The sequence below is a fragment of the Medicago sativa genome, chromosome 8 (assembly GCF_051527215.1).
Source record: "Medicago sativa cultivar Bolivia chromosome 8, Bolivia_mono, whole genome shotgun sequence".
NCBI lineage: Eukaryota > Viridiplantae > Streptophyta > Magnoliopsida > Fabales > Fabaceae > Medicago > Medicago sativa.
Genome location: NC_140756.1, coordinates 55,173,548 through 55,190,567, shown reverse-complemented (window position 1 = coordinate 55,190,567; position 17,020 = coordinate 55,173,548). Strand labels below are relative to the sequence as shown.

Genomic DNA, 17,020 nt, shown 5'->3' with positions numbered 1-17,020 from the left:
CTTTGGGCATTTTGCTAGGGTTTTGGTAGACATGGATGTTACTCAACAACTGCGCTATAAGGTGCTTGTGGAAAGGAAAGGAAAGACTATGCTTTCTTTGTTGATTTGGAATATGAAAACCTGCCTGAGTTCTGTTCTCATTGTTTGAAGATTGGACACCATATTGATGAATGCAGATTTTTAGCTAGGCACATGAAGCTCATAAGGTTAAGAAACAGACTGGGGAGAACAGAAAAGAGTTTCAAATAGTTAATGACGGGAGGAAAAAAGAGGGCAACCAAGTTAATGAACCTATTGTTGTTGAAGATGTGGTTGAGACTTCTAAGAAGAAGGACTCCAATCAGCCTGCAACTTGTTTGGTAGATGGTGATGCAGAAAACCAGAATAAAACCTTCAGCACAGAGATGACACAAGGTAATAGATTTGAGGTTCTTGCACAAAAAGTAATTGAGGCTTCTAAGGAAAAAGATGTTGTGTTGGAAGATGAGATTAACGATGAACTACAAGAAAGAATTAATGAAGATGTTGAAGATAACTCTAGCAGTCATGAATTTGTGGAGAATACTCAATACGCTCCTGTTTTAGAGAGAATTGAAGATAGAACTGAAGTGTTGAATTTGGAGAAAGAGAGATTGGCTGAGCTTTGATGACATCTTGTCATTACGTAATTTTAGATGTATTTTAGCACAAAAATGGAGTTCACAAGGAGACTTATGCAGCAAAAGAGCAGAAAAACTGGAGAAAAAGCAAAGAATGAAAACGTGTCACGATTTGGATGAAACGTGACACGATTTGAGAAGCTTCAGAAAGGTTTGGTTCGACATTTGAAAACGTGGCACGATTGGTAAAACGTGCCACGATTTGGAGAAACCCTAATTTGTTTTCTTGCTCTACAAGGTGAAAACGTGTCACGATTTACTTAAAACGTGACACGATTTGGGCGATATTCTGTGCCTATTTAAGCTGAAGTCTATTCCAAAAACAAGGGTTACAATTTTGGAGAGCGAAAGTGCGATTTGCAGACCTGGAGACTGAAGAACGGGGCGATTTCCTCCATTCTTTACCAGTTTATGTATGTTTTAATCTCTTAGAGATTAGGTCTGAGATGATTTTTGCAACCCTAATTGATACATGATGCTGTGAAACTCTATTTATTGTGAATGATTATTTAGTCTTTATTCAATTCAATTGTTCTTAATGCTTTTTATATCCTGATCAAATATAAACATGATTTTGTGAGAACGAATGACTACTGACCATAGCTTTCGACTTAGACCAAATTGAACTGTTCCAATAAACATGGTTAGTCTAGGAATAGATAATCGTTTGTTAGTGATATTAGGTTAACGTGCTTAAACCTTCAAATATTATTAAACCACCTAAGGGATTAGGGGTTGTAGTGTGAGAAGAGGGTCCTAACTCAAGGGATTGATTAAGACTATTTTGTTAACTATCGTGGGACTAGGAAATCAGTCATAAGAATAGGTGCAGTATACCAATTAGGGGAACATAGATGATTCGAAAGACCTGACCTCATCTCTCTATTATTTTCTAACCAAATCTTTATTTTATGTTATTTAATTTTATGCAATCAAATCTACTGCCTAGTGGCAAACCAAAAATAACTTTTACGCATCCTAAATATTTTACCTTATTGCTGAATTGAGATTAACACAGTCCTCGTGGGATCGATATTTTTACTACTTCGATAGTATTTGGTGCACTTGCCAAACGTCTATCAAGTTTTTGGCGACGTTGCCGGGGACTGTTAAGTCATTTCAATTTGGCAATTTTGTTTTTATTTAGGATTTCTGTCATTTATATTTTTGTATATATATATATATAATATATTATGCTCTTTGTTTTCTTCTCATTGTACTGTGCTACTGAAAAGTTTATCCAAGTTTTGCAGCTATGATAGACAGGGTACTCCTCTATGACACATAAGAGATTGCTAAGTTGCAGTATGAAAAATATATGCTATCTTTTAAGATCAAAATTTTGGACAACAAAATCTCGAGTTGTGTTCATTATGAGGCGAATCAACCAGGTAGTGATGGTGAAGGGAAGAAAGAGGTGATCAACATAGATTACAATACTCAACTTCAGAATATTTTAGATGATTTCTTGGTGTCAAATCAAGTTTCATTTGAGAAGTCTGATGTTCAGTGTGGTGATCTTGTTGAGAAAGCACATGAGTCTCAAAGGAAGCTGGTTCAGATGGAGATTGAGTGTCACAAGGTTATGGTAGAAGAAAATCCAAAAGTGAGGAGTGTTGACATTTTCCCAAAGTCTGAACAAACAGGGGTTAAGGAAATCACTCGTGTGCAGATGGTTGCTTGTCCTTCTCTAAGGTGGGAGAGCTTAAATTCCAAAGGTTTAACTGTAAGTGCATGGGAGCATCTACTTCTTTGTTACAAATTCATGGAATTCCTACCAAACAAGAGGAAGAAGAATGATGATGTGTTCTTTCTGACATATTTGCCACCCTAACAGTGATTGAAGCGTCAAGCTCAATGACGTAAAAGAAAGCGCTTGGTGGGAGGTAACCCATCCTTTTTATTATTATGTCTTTATTTTCAGTATTTTATTTCTAGTGTTGAGTCAAACAATTTGTCTTTAATTTTCATTTTGGTTTAACTCGGTTATACCCCCCATTGATGTAATTGTTCTTGAACTTGTTTATTATTGATGAATTTACTTGTTTGTTGACTCTTTACAGTTTAGTAACAAATGTTTGTTCAAGTGGTATTCCAAAAGTTCAAAAGGAGGAGTGACTTGTGATTTCAAAGGCGAAGTGTACGGCAGTTCAAGATAGGTAGTCACAACTCCCAGAAATCTCAGCCATAAGGTTCATTGCCAAATTTTATTTTTCAATTTACTTATATTAGATTATTCCATGCAACTACATTTCTAGAATTTGCGATTTTTCTCTACTGTTGATTGATCTTTGTCATTAGCACACTGAGGCAAAAGTGCTTGGTCCTGTGAGCCTTTTGAAGCCTACCCTGATTTTAATTGTTAAATTTTATCTATTTCTTAACCAATTTGAGCCGGTAGGATTAGAACTTTTTGTTAGGTGACAAACTACGTTACAAGCTTAGAGACTTTTAGGACTTGTCCCATATTGTTTTTTCTGAGTTAGGCATTGTAGAATGTTGCTAAAGATTAAGTTTGGGGTTGCTATTGGAATTTGCAACCAATTAAGTTTGGGGTGGGGGTACTAGAGAATAAGAGAACAAAGAATGAACTTTATCATGAAAAATACACACAAAAATGGTGTATAAAAAAAATGAATGAAAAATGAAATTGAATGATGAAAAAGGGACAAAACATTGAAAATCCGAGTAACTTCAAACTCGATTGTCCCAACTGTTAAAAATATTCTCTAGTACCTTTGCATTGATTGTTGTTCCATAAGGTGAATGAATGAAGGATTGAATTTTGTGCTTTAACTTCCGTAGGAATGCCTAACTCAAATTTTGTGTAGCCTACTTATCCAAATATTATCCCACCTTCACATAAGCCCCGTTATAACCCTTAAAGACCTCAAAGTGTGCATTGACATTGATTTTGATTGACGTTTAGAAACTTTTCAAGCGTATGGTAATATGTAGATTGCATGTCGACTTTGTGTGAACCCTTTTCATATTGTTGTGTGGAGTTGTGAATTGGTGGATGCGTACAAGTCAAACTAGCTCATCTCTAGCTAGTAAGGTGTTGAACTTTTGGGTACTATAGCTTGATCAAGTAATTGTTATTTTACTGTCGATTGTCAGCTGTGCAAGTAAATTCCTTGAGGACAAGGAATGGTTTAAGTTTGGGGTTGTGATGACATCTTGTCATTACGTAATTTTAGATGTATTCTAGCACAAAAATGGAGTTCACAAGGAGACTTATGCAGCAAAAGAGCAGAAAAACTGAAGAAAAAGCAAAGAATGAAAACGTGTCATGATTTGGATGAAACGTGACACGATTTGAGAAGCTTCAGAAAGGTTTGGTTCGACATTTGAAAACGTGGCACGATTGGTAAAACGTGCCACGATTTGGAGAAACCCTAATTTGTTTTCTTGCTCTACAAGGTGAAAACGTGTCACGATTTACTTAAAATGTGACACGATTTGGGCGATATTCTGTGCCTATTTATGCTGAAGTCTATTCCAAAAACAAGGGTTACGATTTTGGAGAGAGAAAGTGCGATTTGCAGACCTGGAGACTGAAGAATGGGGCGATTTCCTCCATTCTTTACCAGTTTATGTATGTTTTAATTTTTTCATTGATTATGCTATTTGTAAACTCAATTATGAGTAGCTAAATATCTTAGAGATTAGGTCTGAGATGATTCTTTGTAACCCTAATTGATACTTGATGCTGTGAAACTCTATTTATTGTGAATGATTATTTAGTCTTTATTCAATTCAATTGTTCTTAATGCTTTTTATATCCTGATCAAATATAAACATGATTTTGTGAGAATGAATGACTACTGACCATAGCTTTCGACTTAGACCAAATTGAATTGTTCTAATAAACATGGTTAGTCTAGGAATAGATAATCGTTTGTTAGTGATATTAGGTTAACGTGCTTAAACCTTCAAATATTATTAAACCACCTAAGGGATTAGGGGTTGTAGTGTGAGAAGAGGGTCCTAACTCAAGGGATTGATTAGGACTATTTTGTTAACTATCGTGGGACTAGGAAATCAGTCATAAGAATAGGTGCAGTATACCAATTAGGGGAACATAGATGATTCGAAAGACCTGACCTCCTCTCTCTATTATTTTCTAACCAAATCTTTATTTTATGTTATTTAATTTTATGCAATCAAATCTACTGCCTAGTGGCAAACCAAAAATAACTTTTACGCATCCTAAAAATTTTACCTTATTGCTGAATTGAGATTAACACAGTCCTTGTGGGATCGATATTTTTACTACTTCGATAGTATTTGGTGCACTTGCCAAATGTCTATCAAGCTTGAAAAGAAGAATAAAGAGTTTCTACAGGAATCTTGGGCAAACATTGCTGAAGATGAAACTGCTGAACACAGTTTACTGAAGAAGTTAGAGGAAGAAACTCATGATGGTTTTCAGGTGGTCAGAAGATCCAAAGGTAAACTTGTAAAGAAGAATGCTCCTAACAAAAGTATTTATGCAACCATAAATAAATCTGGTAATCCAAAACCTTTCAGATGAAGATAATATATTGGAACATTAGAGGGATTGCTAATTCACCCTCTAGACTAGTTTTACAAAGATTAATTTTAGCTAACAAACCTGATTTTGTGTTTATATCTGAACCCTGGATGCCATATCTAAACTTCCCTCATACCTGGTTTAATAGATTAGGGTTTAAGATTTTTGCTCATAATTTGAGAGAAAATCTTCAACCTAATCTATGGTGCTTTTGTTTGCACTCCATTAACCCAACTATCCTAGACATAGATATCCAACAAATATCCTTTTCCATTAATGTAAATAACCAAAACCTTTGTTTTTCCACTGTATATGCTTCCACCAGTAACATTACCAGAAAAAACCTTTGGAACAAGCTTGACATTCTTCAATCAAACTTTGATGCACCTTGGTGCTTCATTGGAGATTTCAATGCCATTTTAGGGGCACATGAGCACAGTGGTAATCTTTCTCCTGCTAGACCTCCAATGCTTGATTTTCAGAACTGGTCAGATACTTTTGATCTTCTTCATTTACCCACCAAAGGTGCTGCTTTTACCTGGGAAAATAGAAGAGCTGGTAGAAGACGCATCAAAAGAAGACTTGATAGAACTGTTTGTAACCAACAATTAATTGTAAAGACTTGATTTGCAACACTCTTTTGAGAAGCCAATCTGATCACTATCCTCTTCTTTTAGAGATTAAAACCGAAAACATTCAATTTGCTTCATCCTTCAAATTTTTAAAGGCTTGGACACTTCACAAAGATTGTAAAGACCTGATTTCCTCTTCTTGGAATCAAGTAGTGGTTGGTTGCCCTATGTATGTGTTGAGCAGCAAATTAAAGAATCTAAAGGAGAAATTGAAGAGATGAAATAAGGATGTCTTTGGAGATATACACAAGGCAGTGACTGAAGCTGAAAATAAGCTCAAAGAAATACAAGATCAAATTAATACTCAGGGTCATAGTGATTGGCTTATGCAAGAGGAGAAGAAAGCTCAAATCACCCTAGATAAAGCATTACACAAACAAAACATATTCTGGCAGGAAAAAGCTAGGGTTAATTGGCATTTGAATGGTGACAGAAATTCTAAATATTTTCACAAAGTTACAAAGATCAAAAACAAAACAAAAATTATTTCATCTCTCAGAATCAATGAAGATATTATATCTGATCCTCAAAGTATATCTGAGCATGTGGTTGATTATTATAAGAATTTGTTTTTTTCTACTAACATTTTACAGGAACAGGTACTTGTGGATGAAGTTATTCCTCATTTGATTGATGACACCACTAATAATCTGCTAATCATGATGCCAACTGAAGAGGAGGTCAAGAATGTTGTGTTTAAGTTGAATCCTGATGGTGCTCCAGGGCCTGATGGATTTGGTGCCACCTTTTTTCAAACCTTCTGGGAAATCATCAAGGAAGATGTGTATGCTGCAGTAGTTCAATTCTTTCAATCTGGATGGCTACCCTCCAATTACAATGCAAACACTCTTATCCTCATTCCAAAGTCTCCAAATGCAGATAGCATAGATCAATTTAGACCTCTTGCTTTGGCAAACTTCAAACTCAAGATCATAACAAAGGTAATGGTTGATAGACTCTCTCAAGTTCTTCCCAATTTGATATCCAAGGAACAAAGAGGTTTTATAAGAGGCAGAAATATTAAAGATTGTATTGTTATAACCTCAGAAGCAGTTAATGTGTTAGATAAAAGATGTTTTGGAGGGAATTTAGCAATGAAGATTGATGTTGCAAAGGCTTTTGACACCTTAAACTGGGAATTTTTGTTGTCTGTCTTAAAAGGATTTGGATTTCATTCAAAATTTTGCAGTTGGATAGCTACTATTCTGAAGTCTGCTAATATTTCCATTTCTATCAATGGTGCACTAAAGGGATACTTCAAATGTAATAGAGGGGTCAGGCAGGGTGACCCTCTATCTCCTCTCTTGTTTTGTCTGGCTGAGGAAGTTCTTAGTAGAGGCATAAAGAAGCTTGTGGATGATGGAAAGGTTGATTTAATCAAGGCTTCTAGAAATGCATATATTCCCTCACATTGTTTCTATGCTGATGACTTAATGGTTTTTTGCAAAGGAAAGATGTCTAGTTTGGAAGCTTTAAAGCAGTTATTCACTAGATATGCAGATTGTTCAGGTCAAGTTATGAATTTAAACAAATCTTTCATTTTTGTTGGAGGTGTCTCAGATGCTAGATTGAATCATATAGTGCAGTTACTTGGTTTTTCAATTGGTTCTCTGCCTTTCACATATTTAGGTGCTCCTATTTTCAAAGGAAAGCCAAAGAGAATTCATTTCCAACCTATTGCTGACAAAGTCAAACTGAAACTAGCAAAATGGAAAGCTTCTCTGCTAACTATTGCTGGTAAGGTGCAACTTGTTAAATCAGTCATTCAGGGTATGCTTATCCACACAATGAGCATATACTCTTGGCCTATTAGCTTGCTTAGAGAAATGGAGAGATGGATAAAAAAATTCATCTGGAGTGGTGATATTCATAAAAAGAAAATGGTAACTGTGGCATGGAAAAAGGTTTGTGCAGACTATGATGAAGGTGGTTTAGGGATCAAATCTTTGGTTTGCTTAAATGCAGCCTCAAACTTGAAAATTTGTTGGGATCTATTTCAATCTGAAGAACAATGGGCTCAAGTTCTAAGAAGTAGAGTAATCAGAAACTCTTCTTGCATTCATCATCATGTTTATTCTTCAATTTGGAGTGGTGCAAAAACTGAATTTTAAAATTTAATTGACAACTCTAACTGGTTGGTTGGAGATGGTGATACAATTAACTGCTGGCTGGATAATTGGTGTGGGGAAACATTAGTAGACCTTTATTGATTCTCAACAGCTGAATATGCTCCCTAAAAAGCTCAGCAACTATATGCAGAATTTCAATTGGTGTATTCCTGATGATATTTTGAGCTTGTTTCCTGATATGAGATCACTTGCTGCAAAAGTTACTATTCCAAAACAATGCATCAGAGACAAATTAATTTGGAAATACAGCAATAATGGTGAGTTAACTTTGCAGGATGCTTATAATTTCAAGAAAACTCATTTCCCTAAAGTGAATTGGGCTAAGCATATCTGGTCCCCTGATATCCCTCCCTCTAAGGCTCTGTTGGTTTGGAGATTCATGTTAAACAAGCTTCCAACTGATGATAACCTAATGAATAGAGGCTGCAATCTACCCTCTATATGCTCTCTTTGCAATAATATGTCTGAAACTACTCATCATCTTTTTTTGGAGTGCTCATTTGCTCTTAATTTATGGAGTTGGTTTGCTGGGATTTTGAACTGCATTATTAATGTCCAGTCAAAGGAAGATTTATGGAACATATGCAATGGCTCCTGGAACCCCCAATGCAAGACTATCATCATAGCTTCTCTTATCAACATCATCAATAGTATCTGGTATGCAAGGAATCATAGGAGGTTTCAAAATATCAAAATCCACTGGAGATCCTCTATTGCTACAATTATTTCCAATGCTGCTCTCACAGGTAACTTGTCTAGAAAGGTAGCTTCTCCTAGCATTTCCAATTTTGTCATTTTAAAGAAGTTTTGTGTTACTCTTCATCCTCCAAGAGCTCCCAAAATTGGACAAAATGGACACAATCTTGATAATTTTGGGAGCTCTTCTGGACACAATGTTATTTCCAATGCTGCTCTCACTGGACACAATCTTGATAATTTCACTGTTTGGATGAATGTCCCTACTTGCATTACTGAAGCATACACAAAAAATAGACTAGGCATGCCTAATTTTAGGTTTGTTACCTATTAAGGAGGTTTTTGGTTTGGTCCCCCTCCTTTTTTTGTATTCCTTTTCCTTGTTCTATATATATATATATATATATATATATATATATCTTTTGATAGTCTAGCTCTTTGCTAGCTATCTCTGTTTTTTTTTTAAAAAAAAAATTAGAATAAAGTGAACAAATAATTTAGAAAATAAATAGATTAGAATAAAGTGAAAAAATAAATTAGAATAAAGTAAATAAAATAATTTGAATATAGTAAATAAAATAATTTGAATATAGTAAATAAATTAAAAAAAGTGAGTTAAGTCACTTTCCATGACTTAACTCACGCTACGTAACTTAATTGGCGCACATTTTTAAACTTGCGTTAGTTAACTAACGCATGGGTAGTTTGGGTATTTCAGCTGGGAGCGAGCGAAACTTGCTGGGAGAAGAGCAGAATTCTGGTGGTTTTTGGTGTTGAGTTTGATGTTGTTCTAGCCTTGCAGCTCTGATGGGGGCGCGGTTTGCTGCCTTGACAGCAGGGGCCTGTTTGGCTTGGTGCTGTGTTTTTTAGGTGCTGTTTTTTTTCTTGTAATGCCAGCCCTTTTTTAGCGTATGTGTTGGGGTTTGTTTTATGCTTTTTCAGACGTGGAATGGTATATTACGCGAAGAAAAATTCCACGAGAAATCCCGATAGTGTATTTTTGACACAATTTGCTCCCACTTTAATTCCTTCCTTTGCGGCATACATGCTGGTGCTGGCATATATATAGGCTAAATACACTTCTCGGGATGATTCGGGACAAAACACTGTCGGGATACTTATCTTTTCCCGCCAACTTTCGTCTTGAGAGTTTGGTTTCTAATAATAATATTGGCTGTTCAAAAAAAATCAAGAAAAAGAGGTTAAATTGTGTTATCTTTTTTTAAAAAACAAAATCGTTAAGATTTTACCAAAAGTTTTATGCCCCCACATCCCCACGTAGTGATTTTTTCTTCTTTACTTGAAGAATTCCATGCCCTATTTTCGAACACAATATAAATATTCTTAACTATGCTCCTCAGTACTTTGAGATTCTTTAATATGCCCCTAACGAGACTTTCCCCGTGTAGTCTTTTTCCATACCTGATCATCAGGCTAATAAGAATTCTTAATTTAATCTTCCACTCCAATATTATATAGGTATTCTTCAAGCCTTTCCATACTTCCAAAGTCAAAACCTCTTCAGATTTACCCTAAATACTTCAAAACGAATTTCCCGTTGTATACCTTTCAAGGAATTATACGCTATTCCACAACTCGGAAATCATACAAAAAAAGGTTAGTGTCTAAGAAACATTTGATATAACTGTTTATATCTAAAAACAATTATTGTGTTACCCAAAATCGGCAGATATACGATTAAAGAGTTCGAACCCCAGACACCACTAAAAAAAAAAGATTATGCGAGGAACGCCCTAGCCGAGAGAAGACTAGACGAAGGCTATAGTCAAGCAAGGAATATCCAGGATCTATCTCAAGTCTACTGACTAAAACGTAGGTCTTACAAATCTCAAGTCAACTTTCTTCTCAATATGTTACTTTCTGAATACCTCAATAAATTAATTAAACTTGGTGTAAAGAAACGCTTCGGGATTTTTTTATTTTTTTACAAGAACGCTTCGGGATTTTTAAAACATAATGTTCCCAATGATACATAATTATGAAATAAAATAGTAAGTTGACCCTATGTCACTTATAAAAGTCGTAAAATTATCTCGACAAACAATTATAAAATGATTGGTCTAATCAAGATAGTCACATGAAATAACAGGTTGTGAGCCTCTATTATCGGACCATACCATGTTAATTAACATTTACATGCACATAGATACGTAAAAAAGCATATATTTTAGGATTAAAGCAAATTATAGTATTAGGTCAAGTATAGAGTAATATATGATTTCTATGCTACACTGGCATCTGTGTGTTTTCGAATTAATGCCAAAGAAATAATATTTTTTATTTTGAGGTCAATGCCAACCAAGTACGGAGTTTGACAATATTATCTCAACTTTAAAGAATATTTTTGCTTCTCATTTTATAAACTTTCGGGTGGAGTTTAATAGACAACAAGCAAATGTGGTTGTCCACGTTTATAGAAGCAACCATATTATCAACCAATCCCAAAGGTGAATGATCTTTAGAATATGACTTTTTCGGATGTAGTTCAGCTATGATGATGAGGACTAGGTGTTTCATTTAGAGGGGTGATCTTTTGGGTGAGTAGTGGCGATGGATGGTTATGAATATATATCGTTTTTCAACAGTCGTTTCGTGAAAGAGTCTGTTTAGGTGGTGATGTTTATTTTGGTGGGTGTTGTCCTCATGGGTGTTGAAGGTAGGGTTTGGCTAGGTGTTGTGTGCATGGATGTCTTTTACGGTGTTTACTTCGGATGTTCCTGTTGGAAATTTAGGTCTTAATTCATAAAACATGTTCAATACAAGATAAAAGTATAGCGGAAGCAAATTAATCATTGAACATGAATATGATCGGATCGACAACATGTTTGATTTATCAAGGATGTTAAGAATTAGGGATACCTCGATGAAGCTTTCATGATAACCTTCTCGACTGCAACGATCTAAAACAAGGAGAGGAGATGATCTAATCTGAAACACAAGAAAGGATAGCGGCGGCTGATTTGGTTCTTCCTCAACCGGTACCTTTATGCCTCAAGTTCTCTTCAGATGGGGAGAAGAGAGAGTTTGCCATGTACGGTGTATTGGGGACCATAGCCTCTTTTATATTGGATGGCCATTAGGGTTTTCTATTATTCCGTTAATGGGCCATCCGGACATCCACTCATTTAGTCCATATCAACTAATTAAATATTAATTATCCAATTAGAAATCTAATAGCCTTATTACTTAATTTGATCACTAATCAACTAAGGCTCACAATTGATAAATAGCTAATATAATTATTGTTACGATATTTGCCCACATAATGATATTGGAATATAATAAATAATAAAATATTCCAACAATCTCCCACTTGGGCTACATATCTTAATAATTATATCAGAATTCTTTAGGCGCGCAACTGAATGCTATTTATCTTTAGATTTCAACTTTACAATCTGGTCCACCTCATACATTAATAATGGGACCACCGCGGCTGTCGTCACTGACATATAACGTGACGGAACCCCGACGACCACCATATCAATGCACTTGATGACATAGATTGATATGGATGAGTGGCATGGAAATTTCATGTAATGTGATCTCTAAATCATGCCTATTTCCAACTGATCCAACTAAAGTCTTTAATGAGATCAAACTGAAGTTTTGCAAATTTAAAATTTGCACAAATGATACAGAAATGGTTATAGCAATAATAACCTCATGAACTTTATTTATGCAGAAAATCATAACATAAAGTCTGTATCAATATCAAAACAAAAGTATAGAACATAAAATAAGAGACTCCCACTAATTCAAGACATCCTTAATGACAACAACCATATGAAAGACCTTATGTGTCATGTCTTTGATTAGTGGTATAGCTAGCATAAAGTTTGTCTCTATGTGTTCTATCATTTAACAACAAAGGTAATGAACCTTATAAACTTTGTTATCATATAAATATACAACTGAATTATGTCACTATTAACTTGAGTTGTCTTTCAATACCTTTAGCAATATACAATCAAGTGACAATTCTCCATAATATTATCTCAAAACCAAATGAGACAATTACTTTATGAGAATTTGTGGTAACACTAAAGAGACAAATTTATTTTCTTTACTTATATGTGGGTTTCATGACTTTCCAAACCATCTACTTTGTATCAATCGACACAAAAATTTTATTCAGCTGCACTATATTGTATCATTAATGTTACCATTAAGAAACACTATATTGAAATCCATCTTATGCAGCTCCAAAACTATAATAAGCAAACCAGTATCATGACTGTCCTAATAGAGTCTTTCAATTATACTTAATAGAATTTCTCTTTTCAGTCAATTCTTAATGACACTGAAATCCCTAGTTCTTGAGGGTGTTGAGTTTGATCTATATGAAATAATTTCTTAACTTGATGGAGAGGAAAAACAATAATGTCCTTATGAGGATCCAAATATACTATAATAATAGCAACTATATGAATTAGTTTAGAACTAATTCTTGCTCATTCAATTTTGTTCTATGACCATATCTCTCCCCCAAATTCAATATCCTCAAGAAAAATTAACAATTTATGTCTCAATTTCCTTAATTTGTGGAAGAAAAAAAAACTTATAGTATTCAAAACCTTAAACAATATAGAATGTCACAAGTCATAACTGAATTGACTCTAATAATTGAACTTAAAAGACACATCGAATCATCATCTGAAATAAAACTTCAAAATAACTTGATTTATTCAACGAGAAATGAAAAACAAAAATTAATCCGAATAATGATTCACCAAATTGTCTTTTAAATACAAAAATAAGCTAGTAACGACAATCTAAAAATAGTTCAAAAAATGAATAAAGTAATCTTTATTGACTTTGTCCATTCTAAATTGATATCCTTATTATCTAATCCTAATGTACAATGTAAACAAGTCTTTCAAAACCCTAAACCTAGATTTTGAGCGGGAAAAATGCTCATTAAATTTGAATTTGAAATTCAAACCTCACAACTACCTTTTCAAAACCCCAAGGTGCATTTATACCTCTTGAAAAAACTAACGTAGGTAAGGGTTTGTTATTTACCATGCAACAATCAATTTAAATTCAAATGCTATTAATAAATGTTGTTCCATTTCCTATGTGATTTACATCCTTCACTTTCTCTCTCCCCCTCTCTCATTCTCCCACTCTCCGAACAAGCTTCTTCCTCTACCTCTGCTCTTCTCTCTCATTTTCCATTTTCTCTCTCAATCGCTGCTCTTCTCCTCTCTCAATTGCTGCTTTTCTTTATCCTCATCGCCTCTAGTTCCGGCCACCTCACCGGAAACCACAGCGTGAGTTGAGAGTGAACATACCCCGAAGTGAATCTCACATCAAATCTAGATATCGAAATCATCTGCATCTAGATCTGTTGGTTTCTACGACACGCTCCGTCGCAGCTAGGAGCAGTGGGCTGATTTTTCCGATATAGTGGGCGGCGCGGCCGCTATTGACAACAGAGGCGCCTACGATAAAGTTCCAACCCAGGTATAACCATCTTCAACTTAATATTGCTACTCTTGATTTTTATTTTCAATCCAAACACTTTCAATTGCATCCATCAAATATAAAAAAAAAAAAATCATATGTGGTCTATGTTAATATTCTCATCGTGTTTTTTTTTCAAACTTTCTTCGATGTCACTAATTTTTTTTCTACCTTACAAATTTCTTCAGTGAACAGGGTGAAGAGTTTTGTTTTTTTTTTTTTTCCTTCTTTCTTTCAGCATTGGCAAAAGTTCATGGGAACAACAACAACCACTCAATATACCGAGATAAGCTACAAAGGTAAACTAAATCATTCTTTCTTAATCATTTTTTCTTCTTACTTTTGCCACCACCACCTGTTTGATATAACGCTTATATGAAAAGTGGTCAAACATTCTGATATTTGAAAAATGGTCATGCATTTTGAGGTTCCAATAACAATTTACATTTGTAGGCTTATAGCCACCTGATGTTAATATACATGTCTAAAGACTTGCTTAACTGATAATATTCTTCCTTTCTTTTCAAAAGTTTAATTGCAGCCCTTTTTTAATTTAGGTTGCCACGAAAGATGAAGGCAAGGGAGAGGATGAACACAACTTTGGTTACTTTTATTCAAATCATTTCATTTACATTTTTATTGTCTGGAAGCTTTTTTTCCGTATATTGTTTAAGGTAAAAATGTGCGTAGATTTAGCTTTCAATTGAGCTCTTCTTTCTCTGATTTTTTTACATGATTTAGTTTGTTTTTGCTTTGGTTGGTTTTTCTTTCAGTGACTTACGATTCTTCTGTTATCTCTAATGTAGATACTTATTGAAGCATATATTGAAAAATATGAATGTCATGTGTTCTTTGGTTGCCAATATGAAGATGAAGTATGATGAGTGGCTGGTCTTTGAAAAAGATGCAGAATTTCATCATGACGCGCTGTTTTTTTTTTTTTTAAGTTTTCTTTCCTATTATGCAGGGACTGAATGTGCAGGATCATAAAACCTTTGCAGTGATGTTTTGGTGCATATGGCGTCGTTGAAATGAAAAAGTCTGGCACAATCAAACGAAGAAGCAACAATTTCAGTTCAGGACACGCATGAAGTGCAATCTGATTGGCAGCAGCTGCACGCTAATCATAGTGCAGCAGCCGCAAATAGAGATAAAATGCAATGTCGACAGAACGTATTTATCATATAACCATATAATCTTCATAACCTAAAGAGTGGTGATCACCGCTATTTAGGAACAAATTTTTGTTGTGTTATTCTTCAATGTAAAATCACCGCTATTCAAGAACATATTTTAACTGTTATTCTTCAATGTAAAATCACCGCTATTTAGGCTAAGATTTTTACTGTCTTCAATGTAAAATCATTGCTATTTAGGATACGATTTTTAATGTGTCATTCTTCAATATAAAATCACCGCTATTTAGGAACATATTTTAACTGTGTTATATGTGTTATTCTTCAATGCAAAATCACCGTTTTACGTATTATTCTTCAATGCAAAATCACCATTTTACGTACAAACATTGATTATGGTAATTTCCAATGCATCCATTATCTCAAGAATGTTATCATGTCGTTGCATATAAAATCATGACTGATATCATGGTACCTATGCGTAAAGGGCAGCTAATATCCTACTCCCTCTGTTTCAAAATATAAGACATATTCACTTTTTAGGTTCATTCATTTAATGATGTATGTGGTCCATATTATGGACCACATACATCATTAAATGAACCTAAAAAGTGAATTTTGCTTATATTTTGACACGGAGGGAGTAAATAGAGACGACTTAACAACTGATGCACTTTTTTTTGTGCAAGATAAATTCAGAAAGCACTGGGTTTTTCATTTTCGTCTACCATATGATTCATGTCTTTGAAGTGCAGCTATTATCTTAACAAGCGGCGACTCTAAAACCAGTGCAGTTTTTGTGCTCAGTATATTTTCAAAAAACATTTGCATTTTAATGCTGAAAAATCCGTTATTCTACATGTTAGTATAGTAAAAATCATAACTGATTTCAAGTTAGTTATGCGTAGATTCCACCCAATATCCTAAATAGTGGCGACTCTCCAAACTAATGCAATTTTTGTGTTCGAATGCATATTCAAAAACACATTTGCTTTTTCTACTTCCACTACCTTATATTTCATGTCAGTGGAGAAAAATTCATTACTGATATCAGTTTAGCTATGCTTAAACTGCATCTAATATCTTAAATTGCGGCGACTTTCTAACTGAGGCAATTTTTGTGTTCAAAAATAAAATCAAAGAGCACTCGGTTTTTAAGATTCTGTGTACAAAAAAAATTACTATTGAACCGTGTATATACACGTGAAAGTAACAATTTAAGCAACCTCATATGTTATAACAAGTCATATAGGCCATCCTATATTGGAAGAGTATGCAACGCCATATGCCAACGAGAATCCAAATAGACGTATGTGCCACGATGAAATGAAGGAACCTTATGTCCGTGAATCAGTTTCAGGTATGGTTGGAAGCATTTTGTCGATTCTTGCTAATTTATTATTATATAAATGTATGTTGATTGCTTTGTCTAAAATGTGTTATTTGTGGCTGCACTACATTTCAAATGTTGTTTACAAAGAAATTTTCTGCAATGTACCAACATGAACTCAATTTTAATTGTATTTTATTAGTCACGTTGAATTGGTACAAAAGCACCTTTTTTTATTTATTTATTTATTTGAATGGCGTATTTGCCGTCAATATGACCCGTGCGGCAGCACGGGTGCAAGGTCTAGTATCTTTCAACATCATTATACATAAGTCAGTCAAGACTACCTTTCTTTATTTGCCCTTGCCTTTTTTTTTTTTTGAGGTATTTTCCGAATAAGCACTACTTTAT

At 34.5% G+C, this 17,020-nt stretch overlaps 1 long non-coding RNA gene and 1 pseudogene across 2 annotated transcripts; both read left to right on the top strand.

The window, feature by feature from the left end:
• The first annotated feature begins 4,965 nt into the window (after positions 1-4,965).
• On the top strand, positions 4,966-8,987 carry LOC146899647 (uncharacterized; annotated as a pseudogene).
• Positions 8,988-13,696: 4,709 nt separating this feature from the next.
• On the top strand, positions 13,697-15,574 carry LOC146899646 (uncharacterized). Of its 2 annotated transcripts, none has more exons than XR_015022309.1 (4): positions 13,697-14,143; positions 14,382-14,442; positions 14,701-14,817; positions 14,950-15,574. It is a non-coding gene; the product is annotated as an uncharacterized LOC146899646 (long non-coding RNA). The 2 variants fall into 2 exon arrangements; XR_015022308.1 differs by having other exon boundaries at positions 14,332-14,442.
• The last annotated feature ends 1,446 nt before the right edge of the window (positions 15,575-17,020 follow it).